A 19,853-nucleotide genomic window follows, 5' to 3' on the forward strand; every position below is an offset into this window, starting at 1 on the left:
CGGAGGACGGCTGCTCTGCGCCAGCACCGAAAGGGTGCACAGCCCTATGACGACGACACAGATCAGCCTCACTCCTTGCACGCAGCATAGCTCTCAGCCACGCCCCGCTCCAAAGGTGACTCCTCCCCCCGCCTGGTGCCTTGCGTGTAGGGTGTGAACAAGGCGCTTCGCTCGTACAGCGCCAGGCTAAAATCGTCCGATTCCACCTCGGCCCCCCTTCCTGCGCTGACTGCAACGCATGGGCGGTGACTGTCCTCCGTCAACTCTGTCAGGAGACCCCGCCTTCCGCTCGCACGAGATAGGGAGAGGCGGGAAAACTGTCTGATGACTGACTGCCCGGTCGGCCAATCGCTCGCTTCTTTCCTTCACTCCCTTTGCTCGCGGCGGACAGCCAATCACAGCCGCCGGGTGGGCGGTACTAGCGCTAGCTCAGGCCGCGCCTTCCCCAGCTGCGGGTTTGGCTCCGCCCCGTATGCTCCGGGAGAGTTCGGTGACTGGGGAAGGATCGCTGTGCGGGGCCTGCGCTCTCCGCCTCCTCCAGCTGTCGGTGAGTGAATGGAGCGTGGCCCGCAGGGCAGAGGGGGGCCGGGAAAGGGTCTCCCCGTGTCTCGCTGCGGCGCCCTCACGTGAGAGGGGCGCTCGTACTCCCCCTGTCGGACGTGCTTGTTAGTTGCCCCTCTTTTGTGTCAGCGGTGGGCTTCCCGCCGACTGGTCTCGCTGCTGGTTCCCGGGTGGCCCCGGTGTGTGATGCTCGGCTGGGGTCACCTCGGGGTGTGCTGCCCTACCGGCCGCTGCTGTATTGTTTAGCGGAGCCGTAATGGCGGCAGCGCCCCCGGCTGTGCGCTGAGGGAGTAACAGCGGCGGGGCAGATCCATGTCCCGGGGGCAGCTCAGGCCCTTGCCTGCCGCCGCCAGGCCTCGGACACTGCTCATACACAAAGGAGGGGGCCTGGGCGCCCTCTAGCGGCGGCCTCTCTGTGCCAGGGCCCCTTCCATGCCAGGGGCCGGGCTGTTAGAGAGAGGTCTGTTCCCTGCGCACGCAGCGCCATACAATATCGCCGTGTGTGCGGGGTGATCGCTGTGCTGCCCCCTTCCGCTCGGTTGCGTATTGCATTGCTGTCCTATTTTCCCCAGGCGCTGTGCTCAGCTTCACGTCCGCCTGTGCTGCTGCTTGCATTCTGCTGATCCTCCTCCCTCCCCATGCGTCCTGCCTGCTTCCTCCCTACTGAGCCAGCCTCCTCGTGTGCTGCCTGCTTATTACTGATAGTCTATCCCTGTGCTGCCTGCTTAATAGTGATTATCAGTGTGCTGCCTGTTTCCTCCTACTGACCCATCCTCATGTGCTGCCTGCATATCATCCACATCTATGCTGCCTGCTTTCTCCTACTGATACATCCTCCTCATTTGCTGCATGCTTATCATCCACATCTCTGCTGCCTGCTTATTACTGTTTTTCTATCATTGTGCTTTCTCCTCCTGATCCATTCTCCTCACTGTGCTGCTTTTCTGCTGATCCACATCTATGCTGCCTGCTTATTACTGATTCTCTATCCATGCTCTCTGCTTCCTTCTACTGATCTACCCTCCTCATGTGCTGCCTGCTTATCATCCACATCTATGCTGTCGGCTTATTACTGATTCTCTATCTGTGTGCTTCCTCCTACTGACCCATCCTCCCCATGTGCTGCCTGCTTATCATCCATGTCTATGCTCCCTGCTTATCATCCACATCTATGCTGCCTGCTCAATACCAATTCTCTGTGGACTGCCTGCTTACCTTCTGCTGATCCTTCTCTACTTGTGTGCTGCTTGCTTATCATCTGCTGATCCTCATCCATATCTGTGCTGCTTACCACCTACTGATCATCCTCCAGATCTGTGTGCTGCCTGGTTCCACCTTCTGATCCATCCTCCTTGTGTGCTGCTTGTTTATCTGCCGATCCTCATCTGTATCTGTGCTGCCTGCTTATGACTGATTCTCTATTATTGTGCTGCCTGCTTATGACTGATTCTCTATAATTGTGCTGCCTGCTTATGACTGATTCTCTATAATTGTGCTGCCTGCTTATGACTGATTCTCTTTAATTGTGCTGCCTGCTTATGACTGATTCTCTTTAATTGTGCTGCCTGCTTATGACTGATTCTCTATTATTGTGCTGCCTGCTTATGACTGATTCTCTATTATTGTGCTGCCTGCTTATGACTGATTCTCTATTATTGTGCTGCCTGCTTATGACTGATTCTCTATTATTGTGCTGCCTGCTTATGACTGATTCTCTATTATTGTGCTGCCTGCTTATGACTGATTCTCTATTATTGTGCTGCCTGCTTATGACTGATTCTCTATTATTGTGCTGCCTGCTTATGACTGATTCTCTATTATTGTGCTGCCTGCTTATGACTGATTCTCTATTATTGTGCTGCCTGCTTATGACTGATTCTCTATTATTGTGCTGCCTGCTTATGACTGATTCTCTATTATTGTGCTGCCGGCTTATCTGTCAATCCTCATCCATATCCTGTGCTGCTTACCACCTGCTGATCATCCTCCACATCTGTGTGCTGCCTGCTTACCTCATAATGATCCTTCTCTACAAGTGTGTGGTTGTTTACCACCTACTGATCCTCATCTTCTGCTTGCTTACTACTGGCTCTCTTTATTTGCTGTCTGCTTACAACATCCTACTTTGGCTTGCTCCATTTGCGCCCCACACTACTACTTTATAGCATGTAATAATCGGATAGTCGATCAGCCGCCGGGTCGAGTGATGTATGGGCACCTTAAGCCATTATCTTTTTAAATGTGCTGAGTCCTGTGCAACGTATGTCTTCTGCTCCTGCTACTTCCATCTCCTTTAGTGCAAATTATCCGTCCAATTCGATATAGCTAGGTTTATTTATGATTTCTGTCCCGGAACTGCTTATTTCCCATGCATTTCTGTGAAAATTGTATGTTACTGTGTAGCAAGATTGCAATTGAAACTCTCATCTGGGTCATACTGAAACATAGAGCGGTTGCTGAATGGTTTGAGATGATCAGATATGTGTTGCAGACTGATTAATTAAAATAAATAAAATATATATCTTTATGTGGATGCTGCTTGCAACTACGATCACACCTCAGATGTAAACCTCTGCATTCCTGGATGTGATGCAAGAGAGGAAAGCACATATTCAAACTGCAGATTGTCTATGCAATGCTTCTAATGTGGCTTAAAAAAATATATAAAACATTTTGTGTAAACCTATGTGAAAGTTATGCAAGAACTAGTGTGTACCAGGGTTAGTAACACACCCACTTGCCCCTATGTATCATTATCTGCCACTCTGCCCCTTAACCTGCCTCCGCACCCGGGCAAAACTGCCCTGGCAGTTTTTGCCCGAAGCGTTTCCTAAGCTTTGTGGCCACTAGGCCCACTTCCAACTCGGCATCCATGGCCTAATAGATGGCTGCTGAACTGGGAGTGGGTTATGGCAACATAGTTGGCGGTGCCCAGAGCTTCGGAAGACTTAGGGAAAAAATGGCCCTGACGGTTTTACCGATGGAGGGGCGGAGCTGTCTAATGAATTTGTGTTCTTCCCAGAAATCTTTTCCAACCAGGTGGCATGAAAAAGTAGCCGGGTTGAGCGAGATGAGAATGCAGGGCCGATGTTTCCCTGCACAACTCTGCTTACAGCAGAGGAGGAGGTGAGCTGATGACAGCCGGGTGCTCACCAAACTAGCCGGGTGGAACACCCGGCTAAAAGTGCCTGGGAAGAACACTTATGCCCCAGTGGGTCATTAAAGTGTAACCGAGGCAAACCTCAGGCTAAAAAAGACATACCTGAGAAGAAGGAAGTCTCTGGATTCTAGAGGCTTCCCACGTGGTCCTTTGGTCCCCCATTGGCAAGTGCTGTCCCCTCGAAGATGACTAAGGGCTTGTCAGTAAGAACATCAGGGCTGCACTCTTCTTCAGGCACTGTCACGGTTGTACTGTACGGCAGCGCAGTAAGCTGGAGCTGCACATGCTCTGTGCTATTGCGCAGGTGCGGTTCGGCCGTGCTCATGCCAGAAGAGGTGTGGCCTGGATGTTCCAGGGGGCCCTAACAAGCAGCAGTAAAGAGGATGGTGTGGGAAGAGTCTATTTACCAGACTCTGGTTCCCTTTTTAACTTGAGACCCACTTATCCTAGCACCATGTAAGGACATGACTGACTCTTTTTCACTGGAAGTATTCCTTAAAGGAAACATCAATCATATAATGATGATTTCAATTTGACCAATTCCGAACTGTTTGCAACTTAAATTGCACTTAAGGAGACCAAGGTTGCAAAATATAAAAATGTTAAAAGAAGCATCAATCAAATACTGCCCTATGATATACTTACCTGGAGCTTCCTCCAGCTCCTTGAAGCTGACAGGTCCCACGCAGCATCTCTGCGCGCAGCTGCCGGCCCGGGATCCCCGCTGGTGCTGAATATGTTTAAAGCAGGCCTGAATTCAAAACTTCTTCTCTGCTCTAAAAGATAAGCTACAACATACTAACCTTTAAAAAGAACATTTCTTTGTTACAGCTGATACAAATCTTGCAATAAATATGCAGTGTCTACTTCCTGCTTTTATGGAAGTAGACATATAAACATCCTGTGTTTACAAATTAGCTGATCTGCTGCGGCAAGCAGCTGAGTCAACTGAGATCAAATTACAACTTGTGCTTAGTCACAGATGAGGGGGAATCATACAGTCAAAACTCCCAAAAAAAAAATAGCATTTTTCTATGCTTCACTTCCGTCCTGTGCAAGAGTTCAGGTCCACTTTAATCCAGTCCATAGTTCCAGAATCTCTAATATCACTTGGATTGTGCTTTGCATATCAAACTAAAGCAGGCCATACATGCATTGATCTATTCTGCTCGATTTTGATCACACTAATTAAATCTGCCAGAAATCTATAGCAAAGCATGTTATATGGATCAGACTTTTGACCCCCCCCCCCCCCCTTTTTTTTTTAACTATAATCAAAATTATCGATTGGATGGAAGATCCCTATCGCTCGGGGTCAGTCCGAGTGGGGGTAGGTTACCGGCCTATAGCGTTACACTGCATTGAGCTATTTCATGCTGAAATCTATTTGCAGTGTGTGTAAGGAGTTCATCCCTCTCTTATCCAGATCAGAGAGGGATCGATCTGTTGGGTGTATTGGGTGACAGTCTACGCATGTATGGCCTCCTTAGTATGCACTGGATGCCAAATGTAAACATGCTTATACATGAGCCAGAAACGAGTGAATGTGCTGTGTGTAAAAGTTATGCTTCACTGCTTCACTCTCTTGCTGGATGTTAACGTCTCTCGTGTTTGTGACTTGCATTTTCCCTTGTGAAGCCACGAGAAAGCTGTCAAGGAAATATATTAGGCAAGTTGAGAAGTATCACAGTTGATAATTTGTCATTGCTTGTTCACTAGGCCTTTTCCTAAGGCCGCACATGTGTGCTGTATTGTGTAAGGAGAGGGAAATCCTTGTATGTAGGTAAGTGTGGGGATTAGAACACTGGCAGTGAGGCTGGTTGTGGGAGGGGGTATGGAGAAGGAATGCTTTATGCAGCACTCAACTCCAGCCACTGGGATACTGTTTGTTTTTTGTTTTTGTTTTTTGTTTTTTCATGCATTCACAATGCGTGCAAGTGATGGTAGACAAATCCTCACTGCAGCATTACTGTGTTGTAAACAATTTGTTTGCCTTTTGTGTTCCAGTGCTTGGCTGTTTTACATATGTATGTTCATTAATGATCTTTTTGGTACTTTACTGAAAGTCTTAAAATCCTTCTGGTATGCTATGCAGTTGTATTTCCAGTGCTAGGGTGTTTTCTAGTATTTTTGCTGGCAGTTATAACATGTTGCACTTGGGGGGGGGGGGGGGGGGGGGAAACACCATGTTGCAATATGTGTCTTCAGGCATTAGTAAGGACTGCAAGATTGTAGCTCTGTTTTAATAGCAGAAAAGATTTGATAAGGCGTAGTTCCATAATGAAGCTTCCTGCAAGGCAAATTCAGCTGCAGTTAGTAACAGAACCTATTTGTAATACATTAACTGCATAGCGTGGACTGCATCGAGCACTGCAATAGCATCATTGGCTGCTTCGTCAAACCTTGATAAGATTTCTCTAGCAGTGTGAGGACTCTTTATCAATATATCCATTTGTGCTTTTTTATTAATGCGTTGTATATGATTTTCCTTAGCTAATGCAGGATTTAGGATCCTTTTTACACCGCATCCGTTACAACAGGCAATATAATCGCAACATGATGCAGTTATGATGCAATGGTACTATCGCATTGGCACGCTAGCAGTTTGTCGGAATAACGTGCAGCATGCTGTGCATTAGTGGACAGTTGCCGTGCAAGCATATGTCTGTGGACTGTATATTAGAGGCCGGCGTGGGTCTGATTTTTTTTCATACCCGCAGCCCCGCTACCCGCATGCAACCCGCTTTCTCTCGAATGTGGTACCCGCAACCCAATTAAAGTCAAAACTGGTACCCAAACCCGACCCGCATTTCGTGTAACCTGCGGGTACCTGACTCACTGCAGGCCTCTACTGTAAATGTCACATTACACTTGTAACGTATAATGCAATTTTTTAAGGATACATTTTTCAGGATATGCAACCCAACATGTATAGTGGGAAACGACCCTTAGGCCTCGTTCACAGTGGTGTGGTATATCGGCTACTCTGTAATGCTGCACTGTAGTGCACTGCGGCGGGTTCATTGTGGTAAAACTGGCTGGGGTATGGTAATTCACTGCATAGAGTGCGTTACCACTTAATGCGCTTGTGAACAGTAAAAGTGAAGCATTGTTTTTGCTGACTGTATGCTTCAGTGTACGCAATGCGAGCATAACGTTGTGTTATTTTATTTTCACTTGAGGATACAAGCACAGATTGCAAGAGTGAAATGACCCTAAATTGCCCATTGAGTTCCCGATTTATACCATTTTCCTGTAGTCTGGTAGCTTAAAGAGGAACTGTAACGTGAAAACGTTCCCTGGGGGGTACTCACCTCGGGTGGGGGAAGCCTCCGGATCCTAATGAGGCTTCCCACGCCGTCCTCCGTCCCTCGGGGGTCTCGCTGCAGCCCTCTGAACAGCGGTGACGTCATTATTTACCTTCCCGGCTCCAGCGCAGGCGCTCTGACGGCTGTCGGCTCCGAAGTAGGCGGAAATACCCGATCGCCGTCGGGTCTGCTCTACTGCGCAGGCGCAAGTCTCCGGTGCCTGCGCAGTAGAGCGGACACGACTGAGATCGGGTATTTCCGTCTACTTCGGAGCCGACAGCAGCCACAGCGCCCCCGCTGGAGCCTGCAAAGGTAAATATTGAAGTCACAGTCGGGTCTGTCGCCGGCTGTTCGGAGGGCTGCAGCGAGACCCCTGAGGGACGGAGGATGGCGTGGGAAGCCTCATTAGGATCCTGAGGCTTCCCCCACCCGAGGTGAGTACCCCCCAGGGGCGTTTTTTAATGTTAGAGTCTCTTTAAGCCTGGTACACACCTTCAATTTTAATAAGCCAGTCACTGGCCAATTTTACCATTTCCATGTAGTATGAAAGCTTACCTACACAATCTGCTCATAGTATTCCCGATCAAAATTGGATGCGTTTATATATCCTAGTGCCTGGTACACATCATGTAATTTCCTGTCAGTTTGACGGTCAAATCGATTATTTCCAACAGGTCTGATCTGACTTCCAATTGTATTTCTGATCGATATTCCGATCGATGATCTGAAATAAGATGATCGGAAATAATCGATTCAACCCATCTGATGGGAAATTGCATGGTGTTTACCAGGCAGAAGGCCTGGTTCACACTTTTTCAGTTACGATTGGCCATGCAGTGACTAATTTTACCACCTCCATGTAGTATGATTGTCAACAGATATTGAATACTATGAGCAGATTGTGATACAAGGAGTTGGTAAAATTGGTCATTCATTGGCCAATCATTATTGAAAGCCAGAGGAGTGAGACAAGAGTTAACACATCTGATCTGCATGCTGGTTCTTGGCCAGTGACTAAAACTACATACCCACGGGGGCTATATAGCCGAGCTCTTTCACCTAAGGGATCAGATACCGATCCCTGCTAGGCAACAGAGCAGCCACAACGGTGCACATAGGAGTCATCAGCCTCGGTTGCTAAGCGGGGATGGAGGGGCAAAGAGCGATGAATGACTGAACGTCTTTCAGTAATCGGGGGAGTGGCAAGAACCAATATGATCGGGTGTCAGAAAAGGATTAAGGCCTCATTTTCATTTAGGCCTTGTTCACATCTGACTAGCGCAGATGGCTGTGCGATCCGAACGCAACGCGTACGATTGCACGCCATCTGCGCAGCTGATCCCATCCATTGACAGTGATGGGATCAGCTCTGCGCTTGCGGGCAAAATGCAGGCAGCAGTACGCAAGCGCTTCCCAGCGCATCGTACTGCTGCACAGCGCAGTAGATGTGAACGGTAGAAGGGCAGTGTATGCCCTTCTGCCATTCCTGCGTTTCAGCACATCATACGCGCTTCCAAATGCGCACATAAGCGCGTATGATGTTAACGAGGCCTAGCGCGCTTCTGTCTGCTTTTTATCAGCACATCAATGTTACAGATTGATACAGGTTATTGAAAAGCGGATAGAAGCGCACAGTTGGAAAAGAGGCCTAAGACAAAATGGGGCCTTAGGCCTCGTTCACATCTAGCAACGCAGATGGCTGTGCGATCCGAACGCAGCACATCCGATCGCCAGCCATCTGCGCTGCTGATCCCATCCATTGACAGTGATGGGATCAGCTCTGTGCTTGCGGGCAAAATGCAGACAGCAGTACGCAAGCGCTTCCCAGCGCATCGTACTGCTGCGCAGTGCAGTAGATGTGAACGGTAGAAGGGCAGTCTATGCCCTTCTGCTGTTCCTGCGTTTCAGCACATCATACGCGCTTCCATATACGCACGGAAGCGCGTATGATGTGAACGAGGCCTTAGGCAAGATAGTTTTTGCACACTGCTGATGATCACCTGGCTTTTTAGTAAGATTTGGTCGGGGCATCCACCAGGCCCCTAGACCAGTGATGGCTAACCTTGGCACTCCAGCTGTGGTGGAACTACAAGTCCCATAAGGCATTGCAATACTCTTGACAGCTCTGAGCATAACTCGGGGAGGCAGAGGCATGATGGGATTTGTAGTTTTGTCACAGCTGGAGTACCAAGGTTAGCCTTCACTGCCCTGGACTATCAAGGCCCTAGGCAACTGCCTAGAATTTCCTTGTGGGTGATCCGCCTCTAGGTACTGCGAAAGATCTGAAAAGCCGGAGATCAGAGGACTGGATTAGCATGGGAAAATCCCATGTGTATCAGTACAATGAGGTGTTTGGGGTGGAGGAGAAGAGAAGCTAGCAGAGCACAGGCTGCATTTAGTTATTCTGGATATTTTTTTGATGTTTGGTAAAGCTTGAAGAGCGATTTTGTAGGTAAGCATTAAAGGGGACCTGAATTCAGAATTCATCTCAGCTCTAAAAGATACACAACAGCTTAATAACCTTAAAAGAAAAACATTTGTTACAGCTGGTACAAATCTTAAAATAAATGTGCATTGTGTCTTCTTCCTGCTTTCATGGAAGCAGACACATTGTTAAAGAGAACCCGAGGTGGATTTTCTAAATCTTAATAAGACACAGAGGCATGTTCTCTGCACAATGACATGCCTCTGTGTCCTGCTGCTGCCACTGCCAGCCCCCCCCCCTGGGCTCTGCTGTCCCCCCTGAAAAATAGCGCCAGGCTAGCAACAATCTGCTTGTCGCTAGCCTTCTGTTTACCATGTATTAGTCAATCTCCATGCACCTCCCCCCTTCCCCGCCTCTTTCATTGCATGGTTCCCGCCTCTGTCCCCTCACTCCCCGCCTCGTTAAGCTACCTCTAATCGGAAGCTAAGCTGTGACCGAGGAAATACCCAGGAATCCCCCATGGGGAGATGGGCTGGCCCATAACCTGTCGGTTCTGTCAGACATTAACCAGGACTATGGAGTTGGAGTTGGAGTCTGAGCCATTTTGGGTACCTGGAGTTGGGGGTTTCATAAATTGAGGAGTTGGCATTGGAAGATTTTTGTACCAACTCCACAGCCCTGATTTTAACTGCCTGCATTTTTTGCGATAGTGGTCCTTTAACATCCTGTGCTTTCAAATGAGCTTGTCTGCCTTATCTGCCATGGCAGGCAGCTGACACAGGGGAGATATCAAATTACAACTTCTGATTAGTCACAGATTAGGGGGGAATTAGACAGGCTAAACTCTCTGAATACATAAAGGGCAGATTTCTTTGTTTTCCTTCTGCCCTGTGCAAGAGTCCAGGTCCACTTAAAAAGCTTGAACTGCTTCCTTTCTTTGACGGGCAGCAGAGGAGGAGGCGGCTCAGAGGAGCAGCATTTGAGGATGACAGGACATCTGAAGATTTTAGCAGCTGAAGAGGAGCTAGCTAGAGCTGGTCAATGATCTGCTAATGATCTCAGCTTGTAGGCAAAGTTTATGCGGCTTGGAATTTGTCCAATCAAAATTTACTAGTTGTGCACATCATTGGCCAATTCCAATTTGCACACAATTTGCATGCCGGCATCATTAGTAACTCATTAACCATCGCTAGCTATGCCCTTGTGAGAGAATCCAGAGGACACCTGCAGCTTTTTATTGCAGATTGTGTTTTTATTCCGAAGGTTGCCTTATTCTGGGAATACATGGTTCCTTTCTGCCATGCATTTTTGCTCTGTCGTTTTTGCCGCTCGATTTCGCTCTCAATTCAGCTCTCGATTCTTATATTCCTCTCGTTTTTCTTATCTTTTTCCATTCACTTCTATCAGAATTCGAGCGGCAACACAATCGAAAGGGAGATTTGACATGTCGGAAATTATCTATCGAACCATCTAATCCAGTGGTTCCCAACCCATGTGCCGCGACACATACATGTGTCGCGGCAGCTTCGGGTATGTGTCGCGGCTCTCTCGGAGGGGAGCAGCGCAGTGGAGGGAGAGCTGTGGGCAGCGACGGAGAAGGGGGCCATCTCCCCCTTTCTCTCACCTTAGGGTGCTCTGCCTCCCTCGCTCTCCTCTTCGATACTAAGTGTGGCGGCGCTTGGCAGCGGGCGGGACTTGCCTTCCGTGTCGCTCCAAGCGCCGGCCGGAAGTTCTGGTTCTGCAGCCGCTGCTCTGGTCTGGATCAGGCCAGAGTAGTGGCAAATCATCCTGCGCCGGCAACGAGACCAGACGGAGACACGGAAGGTAAGTTCCACCCCTCTGCCAGCTACCGCACTTTGTTCTGGAGGAGAGAGCGAGGGAGGGAAAGCACCCTGAGGTGCCGCTCTCCTTCCCTCGCTCTCTCCTCCTGGGGGGGTTCCTGGCTACATATACTGGGCACATATACCTCTGGCTACATATACTGGGGACATATATCCCTGGCTACATATACTGGGGACATATATCCCTGGCTACATATACTGGGGACATATACCCCTGGCTACATATACTGGGCACATACCCCTGGCTACATATACTGGGGACATATACCCCTGGCTACATATACTGGGCACATACCCCTGGCTACATATACTGGGCACATACCCCTGGCTACATATACTGGGCACATACCCCTGGCTACATATACTGGGGACATATATCCCTGGCTACATATACTGGGGACATATATCCCTGGCTACATATACTGGGCACATACCCCTGGCTACATATACTGGGGACATATATCCCTGGCTACATATACTGGGGACATATATCCCTGGCTACATATACTGGGGACATATATCCCTGGCTACATATACTGGGGACATATATCCCTGGCTACATATGCTGGGGACATATATCCCTGGCTACATATACTGGGGACATATACCCCTGGCTACATATACTGGGGACATATACCCCTGGCTACATATACTGGGGACATACCCCTGGCTACATATACTGGGCACATACCCCTGGCTACATATACTGGGCACATACCCCTGGCTACATATACTGGGCACATATATCCCTGGCTACATATACTGGGCACATATATCCCTGGCTACATATACTGGGCACATATATCCCTGGCTACATATACTGGGGACAACTGGCTGTTTGTCATTATGTGCATTTACTGGGGAAACGCTGTCTCTCATTATGTGCATTTACTGGTGAAAGGCTGTCTGTCATTACCTGCATTTACTGGTGAAACGCTGTCTCTTATGTGCATTTATTGGGGAAACGCTGTCTCTCATTACATGCATTTAGTCTACGTGTCACGGAGATCTGAACATTTGGTTTGATGTGTCACGACTCCAAAAAGGTTAGGATCCACTGATCTAATCAGTTACAAAACAAACCGTGTATTCCCGGCATTACCGTCCCACAGGATCGGCAAGAACATGTGTGAGAATTCTTCATTGGAGGCAAGTCCTTTGTTTAGCAGCATGGTGAAATAGGATATATATATATATTTTTTATTGTACTTTGCCTCTAAAAGGCCTCTTTTCCACGGGCAGTTGAACTGTGTGCTCAGCAAGCAGTTACCAGGCAGCAGTGAGCAGTACACACAAAAAACCTCTAGCAGATCTGCAAACTCTAGAGGTTTTTGAAGCAGGTTTTCAGAGCGATTCTAGGCATTTTTAGAGAGGTTATCTAAACATGCCTAGCGGTGTTTGGTGCCTTTTGTGTAGCAGATGTCATATATTGTTACAGTAAAGCTGTTGCTGAACAGCTTCTGTAACAAAAACGCCTGGAAAACCACTCTGATCTAGCGTTTTTCAAAGCGGTTTTCCACTTTCCTATACTTTAACATTGAGGCAGAAACGCCTCAAATCAAAAATGCTGCAGCTCCCCGAGTTTGCGTTTGGGGCTTTGGTGTGCACCAGCCCATTCACTAACATTAGCCAAGCGGTTTTCTATCCCTAAGCGTTTTTAAAAACGGTCACGAACCGCTCTGGTGTGCACCAGCCCGAAAAGAGGCCCAAGAAGGTTCTTAAGGCATCACTCACACACTGTCTGCTTCTTATCAGCACATCAATGTTACAGATTGATACATGTTGCTGAAAAGCAGACAGAAGCGCACTAGTGTGAATGAGGCCTAAGGCCTCATTTCCACAAGCAGTTGATAGGCAGTGAAAACTAAGGGCCTGTTCTCACTAGGACAATTATAACTGGCATTATTGCCGCCAATCACCGGTGTTCCGCGATTAATGGCAATCGCAAAAAGTGTTACCTGCAGCAGCATTTAGCCGCGATTCTCGAGTAATCGTGCTACAGTGCTTAAGCGCTGATTGCAATAGTCAAGAATATCGGAAGTGTACAATGATTTCAGGGCTGTGGAGTCGGAGTTGGGGGACTTTTGGGCACCCGGAGTTGGAGTCGTTGATTTCATAAACTGAGGAGTCGGGAGTCGGATGATTTTTGTACAAAATCCACAGCCCTGTTAAGTATTAGACTAAGGAGTCGGAGCCATTTTGGGGAGTCGGAATCGTGGTTTCATAAACGTCGGAGTTGCAGTCGGAAGATTTTTGTACCGACTCCACAGCCCTGAATGATTTTACCGCTTTTAAGTGTGAATGGGCCCTAGTGCTGTGAATACACGGTTCGTTTCTGCCGCAGATAGATGGCTCGATTAGATAATTTCCGACATGTTCGATCATTTCGCTGCTTGGTTTCTAATAGAAGTGAATGGAAAAAGATAAGAAAAACGAGCCTAAGATAAGAGAATTGACTGCCGAATTAGGGCTGGTTCAGACGGACGTTTGCAGAGCGTTTACAGCCAGTGTCCAGGGCTTGGTGTTAAACGCTCCCATTCAAGTGAATTGGAGCGTTTGTACCAAGCTTTCAAGCGCGTTTACACAAACGCGGCGTTTGGGTCCCGATTTTCTCTGGCGTTCAAGGAGCCCCTGGAAGCTACATGTAGCTTCCAGGGGAGGTTAACCGCGACGGCTAATGTCCCCCTAGGGGAAGAAAAAACGCGACCGCATCCAAACGCACACGAACGCTGCTGAACGCGACGCCAGCAAACGCAACGCCTCCAAACGTCCGTCTGAACCAGCCCTTAAGCGGCAAAAAACGAACCGTGTATTCCCAGAATAAGTGACCATAGTCCTTCTGCAATTTACTTTTGCTCCTAGGGGATATTTTCACAAATAAAATGCTTTTCAAACCACCAACAACTTATACAATAATTTTGACTGTACTTTTTCACTTAGGGCCCGTTTCCACTAGTGCGACGCGATTTCGCCGGCATTCCGACGCTTGTAAAAACGCATGCGGGTGCGTTTCCGCATGCGTTTTACCCGCGATTTCGCATGGCAGGGTGCCATGCGAAATTAACCATGACACTGCCAGGACAAAATAACATTGGGAAGGGTGCGAAATCGCACGCGAAATCGCGGGTAAAAACGCATGTACCAAACGCATGCGTTTTTACTATTAAATACATTAGCGGCGATTCGCACGGATTCCCGACGCAGGCGAAAACTGTGGGTCCCGCCGTGCAGATTTGGCCCGCTGCCAAATCGCTCCCGCACGCCGCACAGGTGGAAACAGCCCCATCCACTAACATTAGCTATGCGAATCCGCATGCAGTGCCCGCATGCGGATTCGCCCTAGTGGAAACGAGCCCTTACTTTTTGGGAATTTTTCATTTGCTGAAGTTATTTTAAACTGAAAATAAAAAAAATCTCTAAGCAGAAAATTTCCAGTCTGTTGTGCAGTATCAATAAACATAAGTGTAGATTTAATGTGTGGAAAAACCACTACATGGAATAACTGCACACTGAGATTGGTTAGAAAGGATTAGAAAAGGGATCTTGGATGAGCTTGTCTTAATGTTTAGTTTGATTTTTCCTTAGTGAATATTATAATACATTTGCTTTTATTAGTAATATACTCATTACAGTATATACAGCTAGAAATGGCTGGAAAAAAATGGATTGCAAGTGGCCAAGTCGAAGCCTGGATGTAAATCCAATCGAAAAGCTGTGGGATGTGCATGGAAGAAACTGCTCAGATATTACATGGCTGGGAATATTCAGTTGATTGGAGAGGTTTTTTTTTATTTATTGTAGGTGTTTTTGTTCCAGTCACCTTTATCATTCTGTACTGAACTTATCACTTCCTCTCTGCTCTAAAAGATGAGCAACAGCATAAGGACTTTTTAGAAAAAATCTTTGTTACAGCTTACAGAACTCCTGCAATAAATCCGCAGTGTATACTTCCTTCCTTCTTTCATGGAAGCAGACAAAGGGATAGCATCCTGTGTTTACATATTAGCTGCTCTGCTGAGGACTGCTGAATTTCTGTGCTGACCCAGCCGAGAGATCAAATTACACCTGTAAATAAAGATGAGGGGGGATTAGGCTGTTCTTTCTAAAAGCACACAGGGGCCTATATGCATTTACTGGTTTCTCCTGACAAACGCTGGCGAAAAAGTACTATCAACATTACTTTGAGGTCACAGGCAAGAAAATACTCAGTCAAGAGAACTCGTTGTGCATTGAATTCTTTGAATGCTTTGATCTCTCTCTCCCTAGTAGAAAATAAAGAAGCTGAAAGCGGAAGTCCTCTGTTATTGTCTCACACTGCCCTCTAGTGACAAGTGGCCATACATACACATTACAGCAGTACTAATTAGAAGAAAGATAATGTAACAAATAAAGAGATGCATTTTATTTGCCAAAACAAATTGGCCTGGAGCACTTGCAAGCCTCTTAATAAATTAGCTGCTAAAGGGCGTTTTATGACAAGGGCCCTTATTCAGTTACATTTTCTCCCAGGAGATTTTTCAACTTCTTTTTAAAATAATTTCATAATTGAAAAAATACCAAAAAGCAGGTGATAAAGTACTATCAGATTTATTCTGAGTATTTTCTTGGTTGCTGGTGGCTTAAAGAGAAACTCCAACCTAGAATTGAACTTTATCCCAATCAGTAGCTGATACCCCCTTTTACATGAGAAATGCTTTTCACAAACAGACCATCAGGGGGCGCTGTATGACTGATTTTGTGCTGAACCCCCTCCCACAAGAAGCTCTGAGTACCGCGGTACTCTGAGCAAACTGCCACAATGTAACAATGTTCACAGACAGGAATTAGCTGTTTACAGCTGTCTCTAACAGCCAAAACTGCTAGGAGCAGCTACATAACCTGCCCACAGTAAAAATGTCACCATGTGATAAATGTCAGAATGTAAATCGGGGAGAGGAAAGATTTTACAATGAGCAAACACTGACTAAATCATTTATACATAATTATGGTAAAAAAATGAAGCACTTTTTTTACTACATTATTTTCACTGGCGTTCCTCTTTAAGACATTTAATGGTGGACAAGGTGTGAAAGTATCACCTAGGAGAAAACTCAGGAGAAAAAGTTAATTGCACATGAACCTTGGTGGGTTTCTCTCGATTTTTCCTTGTCCTGTGCAAGAGTTCAGGTCCACCTTAACTGACTGTGCAACAGATAAGTCACCAGATGATAAAAAAGTAAAAATATGCCTGAGTGCTTTAGTTCTACTGGGCATGCGTGAACCTTACTCGTGAGTTGCACTTGCTCAGTCCGGATGCACTCATCCATGGTTGGCAGTGCGGCTGGAAGACACTTACCTGACTGTCAAAGTCAAATAAGCTTAGACAGAGTAACCAAGCAGCTTGGGTGATCCAAACCACTAGGAATGTATAGGGGGATAAAAGAGACCGAAAAGCCCTCCTACTAAAAAGAAACGTTGTTGTACTGGTCCAACCCCTACCTCATACAGCCATATCCATCCCTGCCATGTACTGAGGACCAAAAGTCTGAAACAAGCTGTCTACATGTGGGGTTGGTGTGGCTGTGTAAAATTTAAAGCTATAGGCTTGCTATACACCAGCGGTACTGGATGCAAGCTTAGCTTACACGGGCGAAAAGAGATAATTTGCATATTCAGTAGTGGTGCTTTGTGGGTAACCACATATGTTCACTTACAGCTGAATTATTGCAAATTTCCTTCTGTAAAAAGCGCAAGGCTAGTGACAATCGCATTGTCGCTAGCCTTCTATTTACCTTTGGCATGTCATTCATTGCGCGCGACCCAGGAAGTACCTTCCAGGTCGTGGCTTAGCTTCTGATTAGAGGAAGCTCACAGGAGGCGGGCAGTGGTGGGGGAGTGCGCAATGAATGACATGCCAAAGGTAAATAGGTTAGCGACAAGGAGATTGTCACTAGCCTGGCGCTTTTTATTGGGGGGCACAGCAGACCCCGGGGGACTAGAGGTGGCAATACAGAGACACAGAGGCATGTTATGCACAGGATATGCCTCTGTGTTCTCTCAAGATTTCAAATATCCGCCTCGGGCTCTTTAAAGAGGAACTGTAACGACAAAACGTCCCCTGGGGGGTACTCACCTCGGGTGGGGGAAGCCTCCGGATCCTAATGAGGCTTCCCACGCCGTCCTCCATCCGTCAGGGGTCTCGCTGCAGCCCTCCGTGCAGCGGTGATGTAATATTTACCTTCCTGGCTCCTGCGCAGGCGCTCTGACGGCTGTCGGCTCCGAAGTAGGCGGAAATACCCGATCGCCATCAGGTCTGCTCTACTGCGCAGGCGCAAGTTTCCGGCGCCTGCGCAGTAGAACGGACCCGACGGAGATCGGGTATTTCCGTCTATTTCCGTGCCGAAAGCCGCCACAGCGCCCCTGCTGGAGCCAGCAAAGGTAAATATTGAAGCTACAGTCGGCTCTGTCGCCGGCTGTTCGGAAGGCTGCAGCGAGACCCCCGTGGGACAGAGGACGGCGTGGGAAGCCTCATTAGGATCCGGAGGCTTCCCCCACCCGAGGTGAGTACCCCCCAGGGGAGGTTTTTGTTGTTACAGAGTCTCTTTAAAACACTGATTCCAATAATTGTCTGTCTTGGACCCAGTGAGGAAGGGTTAGCTTTGTGCCTAGTGACCTATGTTCTAATGCAAGCGTGGATGGTCAGTGGGGATAGCTAATGTGGAACCGCAGTGAAAAACAGACTAGTTTTAATTCCTCCCCACTTTTTTTTTTTTTATTTGCTAGACTGAGACTTGGCAGTAATAGTCTACCAGTAATGCACAAACTCCAGTTAGCCAGAGTTCTCTGATAATTACAACTGACTTTTGAGGTTTTCTCCAATTGTCAGCTGGCTTCTGCTTGTGTGCTTGTTAATCCCTGTTCTAACGATTCATTCATACTGTACTGTTGGTCAAGAAATTGAGCATGTGTACAGGTGTCCCTTGAGCTCATTTAAACATTGAGTTTGACGCCTGTACAACACTATTGCAATGCAGTGCCTCTAAAGGATTAAACCGGATCGCGACTTGCGGCACTAGCCATACCACTAGACCACCAGGGAAGTGTATGGGAGACCACTAGAGCAGGGCTGTGAATTTGGAACAAAGATCATCCGACTCCAATTCCTCAGTTTATGAAACATCCTAGTTACCCAAAATTGCTCCGACGCCTCAATTCCAACCCCACAGCAAGATTATGGAGTGTGTACAAAAATCATCCGACAACTCAGTTTATGAAATCTGACTCCAGGTACCCACAATTGCTTGTGCTCCAACTCCACAGCCCTGCACTAGACCACCTGGGAAATGTATGTGGAACAAGAGGACCAGCAGGAAAATGTTTTGGAGACCACAAGAGTACCAGGGAAGCATATCCGGACCACCAGAACTATGTGGAAAGACTGCACTACCAGAAAAGCATGTTTTCCCCACTAGGGGGATGTCCTGCTGTGGGGTCTGATCGCCGCCGCTCTTTGTGGCCGAGCTGCGATTTCCGCCTCCCTGCCCTTCCCTTCCTCACGTTGTGGGCGGCACAGGACGGCGATCCGTCCTGTGCCGCCTAGGGTAGGCTTCAGCCAATCAGATGCCGGCGATCCCCGGCAAATCGGAGGCCGGGGATCGCCGATCAGCAGCGCCGTATGATGTAAACAGCTGGGATTTCTTCCCCGCGTGTTTACATTTAGCCTGCGTGCCGCGATCGGAGGCTCGCAGGCTGTTCACGGAGACACCCTCCGTGAACTGACATGGAGCGGCCGCTCGGACGAGCAGCCGTTTCCATGGTAACACCACTTCGACCTACCGACGCCTATCGGCATTAGGCGGTCATAAACTACCAGAAACGTGTGTGGGGGACCAATAGACTACCAAGGAAATGAATAGGGGATCAAAAGGCTACCAGAAAGAGCTATATAAGTGAGGGGGACCACTGTTCAAATGAGGAAATGTAATAGGGAAACCATAATAATGGGGATGCAGTGAAAAGATTATATTAATGCATACTGTTTAATCATGCCCACTTTTAAGACCACACCCTCTACATAACTCATTTATTAATTAACCTTTTGTTCCCAATTTTAACCATTAAAGTATTGCTGTGATCTCCCCAGGCTTTTTTAGCCGGTCTGCTCCACCTGGCTAATTTTGTTGAGCAACCGGCTGTCATTGGCTTGTCTCCTCCCCCTCCTATGCTGTAAGCAGATTTGCACAGAGAAGTGCCACCCTTGCATTCCCCTGATTTGCGCCACACCCAGCCACTTTTTCATGCTACCCAGCTGGAAAAAAATTCTAGGGCGAACACTGTACTGTATTTTTCAGACCATAAGTCGTGTGAAATACTATTCCCATTTCAAGTTGTAACAATTCGGCGGCTGAATTACTTTTTTGTGTTTTGATCCTTTTTGCTCTGGCTATTGCCGGCGCCCAAATTAGTCACTGAGCGTCGCTATAGCTTTAATTCACATTATGGCCTGTGTGCAAATCTTCTGCATAGCGCTGTGCTGAAAATAGGGGTCTCCTAACTAAACCCCTTCTGCTTTCTTGCCT

At 47.6% G+C, this 19,853-nt stretch overlaps 1 protein-coding gene across 2 annotated transcripts in view; it reads left to right on the top strand.

Moving 5' to 3' along the window:
• Positions 1-460: 460 nt before the first annotated feature.
• ZMYM2 (zinc finger MYM-type containing 2) overlaps positions 461-19,853 on the top strand; it is a 122,134-nt gene continuing 102,741 nt past the window's right edge. For both annotated transcript variants that reach the window (XM_068266926.1, XM_068266927.1), the window contains exon 1: positions 461-547. The gene's annotated coding sequence lies outside the window, so the exon portion shown is untranslated. The remainder of the gene's footprint in view (positions 548-19,853) is intronic.

Source organism: Hyperolius riggenbachi, chromosome 2, assembly GCF_040937935.1.
Source record: "Hyperolius riggenbachi isolate aHypRig1 chromosome 2, aHypRig1.pri, whole genome shotgun sequence".
NCBI lineage: Eukaryota > Metazoa > Chordata > Amphibia > Anura > Hyperoliidae > Hyperolius > Hyperolius riggenbachi.